We start from the raw sequence: 7,871 nt of genomic DNA, 5'->3' as shown, positions 1-7,871 counted from the left end.
TGAAAGAGGAGGAAGCAAAGAAACTTGAGCATGAAAGTCAAGCTTACCTTTCAACATCCGGTATAATTGTTTGATTTTTAATGAAAACAATGTGCATTCCTGCTTTGACTACTCTCACAGCTTGCTGCATCTATTATTAGACCGTCTATTTACTTGTATGAACCAATTTCAGATCAGTCCATCACTGAACAAACCGCAGTTGTTGTTGTTCCTCAACCCACTGATGGTGATGTCACATGTGTACCGCGGCCTTCCGAACTGAACTCAGGTTAGTATAAAACATAATCAGTACTCTCTACTCTCACTGCCACGTCCAGACCTAGCAAACTTATCCCACGCAACACCCCTCTCTCGGGCCGCCGAAGGTGATTCATCTGATGGCGACCCGACGACAATCATGCCGAATTTCATTGTTGGTACCAATGGTATGATAATTCTATTGTCACCTTGTTGTGCTCATTCTCACCAACCCTCATCTGACATGACGTTGTCTATTCTCACATTCCCATGGAGATAATGCAGACGAAATCGATGGGTTCCGAGACTGCATCACTGGCGATGAGATGACACCATCCGACTTTATGGATGAGGAGTACTACATGTCACGACGAAGGTATGGTCAACTATAATCTATGAATTTGTGGGGCTTTATCATAATTATAGTTAGTAGTAATTAATGTTTTGAACATCATGTTTCAACAAATGCACGTAGGATACGATAATGACACATTGAAGGATGAAGAGGAAGCGATCATGTCGTCTGCTATACCTAGCGAGGTTGATCCATTAGACTTTGTCTACACAAACATCCCAGACACGACTCACATCCTGAAGCTCGACGCAAACTGCAAACACTGCAAGGCAAAAAAAATTGTGTCTGAGACTGACGGCTTCTGCTATCGCAATGGCCAGATCGAACTTAAACAACCTGAGCCAATCCCAGAGCTGATGAGGCTATGGTCAAGCATGGATGCAGATTCTAGACATTTTCGGGAAAACATACGCTTCTTCAACGGGCATTTCGCCTTCACAACCATTGGCGTCAGCCTTGATGAGAACTACACAAACATGAAGTCTGGGGTGTACACATTCCGGGCACACGGCACCATCTACCACAATGTGCATTCGTTCGGGCCTAGCTCCCGTCCTGAGCATCTGCAGTTATACTTCTATGATGATGACCCAACCATCACTCATCGTAAGGCGGCCACCAAGCAATTAGACCAAGATGTCGTGAAGAAGTTAGTAGACATACTCAAAGAAAACCCGTACTCCCAGCAATTTAGGAGTTTGGGTGCACACAAGGACAACCTCGATGATTACAGGATAGACCTAAACACCGATAAAAGGCTTGACCAAAGAAGATATAACAGACCGTTGTCATCTGAGGTCGCTGCAATTTGGGTTGAGGGCAACGACCTAGCAAAAAGGTTTGACCGGAGGATAACACTTTGTGGTAATAACAACGAAAGGCACAGTATACGTGTGACCTCCGGAGCATATGACCCTTTGTCTTATCCCCTATTCTATCCAAGGGGAGAACTAGGTTGGCATCCGAAGCTACCTAAACGTAATGTTCCTTTGGAGGTTGTACTAAATCCTCAACTGGTCCATGATGATGATGAGGATGCAGGTATGCCGTGTGCGTCCCATTTTGCTACAAATAATATTTTGTTTGTCGATTATATCCTCATTTTTATGGTACTCAATCATGTGCAGAGGGCAACAGCAGGTTGTGCGTCTCTGTCAGAGACTACTACTGTTACATGCTGCAGACACGGCCTGCGATCTTTAATCCCATACTCTGTGGAGCACGCCTCTTGCAGCAATGGGCCGTCGACATGTACGTCAAGATTGAAAGTTGTCGGTTAAGGTGGTACAGGAAGAACCAGACACAGATTCGTGCCGACTTGTATAAAGGAGTTGTTGATGCGATCACATCGGGGGAGACACGAGCAAGCGCTGTTGGGGTAAGAATAGTTCTCCCTGGAACATACCCTGGTGGCGACCGCGACATGAAGAAGAGGCATATGGATGCCATGGCAATTGTACATACATACGGGAAGCCTGACATCTTCTTGACCATGACTTGCAATCCAAAATGGGAAGAGATAACGAATGAGTTGCTGCCTGGTCAGACGGCGCAAGACCGACCTGATATTGTGGCTCGCGTGTTCTTTGGCAAACTAGAGGCTATGAAGGACATGTTGTTCAAGAAGCACATCCTGGGTGTTGTCGTCGCATATGTATATGTTGTCGAGTTTCAAAAAAGGGGCCTCCCACACGCACATTTTCTGTTGATCATGGACTCAACATATAAGCTTATCGTCCCCGAGCAGTATGACTGACTCATTTCCACAGAGCTCCCAGACAAGCATAAGTATCCGGAATTGTATGCAATGGTGGTAAAACATATGATGCACGGACCATGCGGTGCTCTAAACCCGAAGAATGTTTGCATGCAAGAAAACGGATGCAAGTGCAGATACCCGCGGTCGTTCAATGATAACACAGCACAGGGGAAGGACTCGTACCCAGTTTATCGACGTAGAGACGATGGTAGGCGTGCTAAGGTCCGAGGGAAGATGTTGGACAACAGATGGGTTGTGCCTTATAACCCATACCTTCTGCGGATGTTCAATTGCCACATCAACGTTGAGGTCCGCTCGAGCATAAAGGCCGTCAAATATCTTTACAAGTACATTTACAAGGGCCATGATAAGGCTTCTTTCAGCATCGACCAGCCCGACGCCGATGGTAACATTGATGAGATCAAGAGATACGTTGACGCAAGGTGGATCACCCCTCCGGAGGCTATGTGGAGGATATTTGGCTTTCCACTTTGCGCCAACTACCCTCCTGTCTTGCAGTTGCCTCTTCATCTCCCGAATATGCACAAGGTCGCATTCAATGCCCAGGCCGACTTGAAAAATGTTGTCGCCTCAGAAAATATTTCAAAATCCATGTTAACGGAGTATTTCAAGGCTAACCAGGAACACCCTCGGGCTAGAAATATATTGTACAAGGATTTTCCCGGAAGCTTCACGTGGCAGAAGAAAAAGAAGTTTTGGAAGCCGCGGGTCGAGCGTTTTCAAATAGGTCGCATCGTGTCTGCCAATCCTGCCGAGGGGGACCGATACTATCTGCGTGTGTTGCTAAACCATGTTACGGGAAAAACATCCTTTGACGACTTGCTCACCGTGGACGGCGTGCTATGTGGGAGCTTTAGAGAGGCTGCTGAAAGGTTGGGACTCATCGAGGCAGACAACACGCTCGACGACTGTCTTACTGAGGCTGAGCAGTGGGCGATGCCATGTTCTCTTAGGAGGCTCTTCGCAACCATCTTGGTGCACTGCGAGCCAGGCGACGTGCGTGGTTTATGGGATAGGCACCTCGAGCCTATGTCAGATGACTATCGTCGATCACGCACGTCCCCTGACGAGGTGGAGCAGATGGTGTTGCTAGACATTAGGGGTATGTTGCAGTCCATGGGTAAAGATATTGTTGATTTCGCTCTTCCGAGCATAGATGATGCGTTTGACCCAACCGAGGGCGAGGCAAGAGAGGTCATCGAGGAAACAACCGTTGAGTTTGACATGGATGACACTAAGTTGGTATCTTCGCTGAACTTGGAACAAAGGGCCGCTTACGACGAGATACTAACGGCTGTTGAACGCGGTGATGGGGGTGTATTCTTTGTTGATGGCCCTGGAGGTACAGGGAAGACCTTCCTATACAGGGCAATGCTTGCCAAGGTGAGGAGCCAAGGCAAGATTGGTATCGCTACCACGACGTCGGGCGTCGCCGCTTCTATCATGCCTGGCGGCAGGACTGCCCACTCGAGGTTCAAGATCCCATTGAGTTGCGATGATGGAGCCTCGTGCAGCTTCACCAAGCAGAGTGGGACCGCCAAGCTCCTAAGGATGGCCTCATTGATAATATGGGGCGAGGCCAGCATGACGAAGCGACAAGCGGTAGAGGCATTGGACAACGGCATGCGCGACATCATGGGAATACGTGACCGACCCTATGGAGGAAAGACTGTTGTTTTTGGTGGGGACTTTCGGCAGGTGCTTCCGGTCGTCAGAAGGGGGTCGCGGGGCCAGATAATTGATGCAACCCTCCGAAGTTCTCATCTGTGGAAGTGTATGCGGCAGCTTCGGCTCATCACCAACATGAGGGCTCATAATGACACGTGGTTTGCAGATTACTTGCTAAGGGTCGGCAATGGCACTGAGGATGTAGACGATCAAGGAAACATACTACTCCCTGAAGATATTTGCCTGCCGTCTACAGGCGAGGTTGACGACCTGGAGAAACTTATTGACCACGTGTTTCCGAGTCTAGATGACAACATGTCTGATTCCAATTACATGACATCTCGAGCAATCCTTTCCACGACAAACGACAATGTCGACAAGATAAACATCCGCATGATAGACCGTTTTCATGGAGATGAAGTAATCTACCATAGCTTTGACATTGCAGAGGACGACCCATATGGCTACTACGCTCAGGAGTTTCTTAATGGATTGACTCCTAATGGTCTTCCTCCGCATGCACTCAAGCTAAAGTTGAACTGCCCTGTCATACTTCTAAGGAACATTGATCCAGCTAATGGACTGTGTAACGGCACTAGGCTTGTTGTAAGAGGTTTTGAGAGGAACACCATTGATGCAGAAATCGTGATTGGTCAACACGCTGGCAGGAGGGTCTTCCTTCCTCGAATACCTCTCTGCCCATCTGAAAACGACATGTTTCCGTTCAAGTTTAAGAGAAAGCAATTTCCTATAAGGCTTACCTTTGCTATGACCATTAACAAGGCTCAAGGGCAGACCATACCGATAGTTGGTGTCTACCTACCCAATCCCGTGTTCTCTCATGGTCAGCTCTATGTTGCTTTGTCTCGAGCCACCGCGAAGAGAAACATAAAGATACTCATTCAGAAGGAGAAGCCGAAGGAGAAGGCCAACAAGCTAAAGGGAAATCCAAAGAAGCGAAAAAGACCGACTGTGTCCTTACTGACCTCGATGAAGAATATCGTCTACAAGGAAGTCCTTACAGGCTGAAGTTCGGTCTTAATAGACTAGCAGGTTTAGTAATGACAGAGCATTTACTCTTGCGATGGTCAAGATATGCTGAATTTCGTTTCTTTTACATATTTTTTTTATTTGGTATTTTTATATTTGGATGTATACAACATCATCGCTGATATAGATTTTCTACAAGCGTACTTTTTCATGTGTAATATGTGATTCAGATATAGTGATTGGCAGGATAAAGACCTGGAACATCCAATGAAACTATTGTATTGCGGCAAATTAACATATCTGTTCTTATTATTTTGGTATTTTGATAGTATGTTTGAATGTAAGTTTATGGACGTCCTTATGATCCTCTACAATCATTTGCTAGGTCAGAACTATAATATTGTGATTGGTCTGAATTATAAGACCAACACACGCAGGAGGGAAGTTTGTGAAGCTTGTGAATATATATTTTGCATATGTACTACAAATAAATAATAAAAAGCTAGCCTGCGTACATGCGAATAAGTTTATATGCCCATGCGACTTTGAAAAAATGTGACAACTGACATGTGTGATTGTTGAAGTGTACAATATTTGGAAAAAAATTAGAATACTTGATACTTTCACGTATCTAAACTAATTATTTAACAGTTCAGTTCAGGTTACATATTTTTTTTTTGCATTGGTTCATTTACCATCATGAATTTACTGTGCATCTGTAATAGGTCAGACCTAAAATATTTGTATGTATACACCATCATCGCTGATATAGATTTTCTACAAGCGTAATTTTTCTTAACGAATGATGCCGCTGATGTGTTACTTCTGCTAATGCATAAACAGATAGTGCATGTGTGTAATACCGTTGCTGCTAATGCGTACGCATAAATACACAAATTTATGTTGTTTCCTAGCTATGGGAGCGTGTACTTCTACTACTATTTCTCATATGTACGTATGTATGTTATACAGATTGTTGTGATGAAAAAGAATAATAAATATGATCTTTTGCAATGCTGTGTTGGACTGAATGATTTGTAGTCCAATTATATTTTTTGATATACATGAGGTATTACACATGAAATGCAAGAAAGAGTTGTAAGCTGATCTCAATAGGTTTCTTTTTATTTATTTCCCTAATTCATGTTTATTTTTTGATGTTTTCTTTCCTGTTTGAACAAGGAAATGTAAGTAAATGTTACAGCTGGCACAAACTTGAATGAAGTGTTAATGCATTTGAAGAAAACAGTATTCAACATAGTTTTAAAAAAATCCCGTGTATAAGGAAATTTTAGAAGTGTTTTTGAAAAATGTACAATACGTGCATGTTAACTATTTTATTTGCTTCCTTTTAAAAAATTCCTAATCGGTTTATCACACATGAAATCTTAAGACAGGTTATCTATTTTGTCTTGTAATAATATAGTAGGTTCTACTCACCGAATCACAAAATTGATCCCATTAATTAATATTTGATTGTGACCAAATCGGTCGATTTGTTTACCGATTTCGTATTCAGAGCTTCCTAGAAACGCTTATATATAGATCAACAGTTCCAGCGACCTTACCAGACCTCTCCATCCTCCTCTCACATGGCGTCATCCAACAGTTCAATTCACATGCTTCGTTGGCAAGAAGAAGAAAGTGAAGATTTCGGTGAACTGGAAGATCATGACGGCGCTACGCCGATGCGTCCCTTTGGTAAGGGTAACACACCAAAGCCAAAAAGGCTTAGGATGCATAATCACGTCGAGCCTATTAACCTGCCTATTAGTAGTAGATATCCCGTTACGAAAGACGATAGGAAAGAAGGTTTGGGGGACGGTTAGGGTACTAGCAACGATCAAATTCTGCAGGCAACCAAGGAGAGCAACAAGCTGATGCAAACTCTCATAAAGAAGATCAATCAGTTGGAACATATGGTTGTGAAGCACATGCAAACATGCGACAAGAAGACGGAAATGCCTTGAAAGGAGCAATCATGAGGAGTTATACAATATTCTTTACAGCTTTTTATGTTTTATGTTTCAATGCTCCTTAAGAGCATTTTGCATTGTAATCGATTTGGAGTCAAACTATGAAAGTATGAATAAAGAACAGATATTGTTTCATGCTTGCTTTCTTACTCTCTGTTTTTATCTTCCCTTTGAGCTTTGTCGCCGAACATGCTATTTTTTCTTTTTCTTATATGAATACGCGGTACAAATGCTGTAATCCGTACTTCCATCGAAATATTCTTTTTATTACAAATGGCATTTACTGCGTTTGTGCTATATTAACTAACTTACGTCACAAAACGCACAGGCTTCTCAATTAAGCATGCTGGTTTTGAAAGTGCGGCTGTTACTATACTGTGCATACAGAATCAAATTAAAAAAGAGACGCTAATTAAAAAACAGATCGAAGTTAGCTTTTCACGCGCATACTCAATTGTGCATGCAACCGCGACCAACGAATCAAGCCATCAAAGACCGACTGAACAAATTATTACTATTGCTAATAACTTCGATTGAATTTTTTGTTACTATTTTAAAATGCCCGTAAAATAGTCGTTGCAAAGTAACACAACGACGTCTCATCACATGTTATAAAATCAAATATGTTGGGATTTTTTTAAGAACATATAGTATAATAAAAGCTGAGTAAATAATCGATTTTTGAAATTGATTACATGTTGGTAATTAATGGTAATATATTTAATCGACGAAATATTGGCGAATCCATGGTAATATATTAATTGCGTGACTACACTTACCTTAACGCACTATCACCTTAATTATTTTGATATATCCAATTATTGCGTTCCTAACTAAAAATCTGAAGTCATCATTATATTCCCGC

This window comes from Triticum aestivum, chromosome 6D (genome assembly GCF_018294505.1).
Source record: "Triticum aestivum cultivar Chinese Spring chromosome 6D, IWGSC CS RefSeq v2.1, whole genome shotgun sequence".
In the NCBI taxonomy this organism is placed as follows: Eukaryota; Viridiplantae; Streptophyta; class Magnoliopsida; order Poales; family Poaceae; genus Triticum; species Triticum aestivum.
This window is presented reverse-complemented; position numbering follows the sequence as displayed.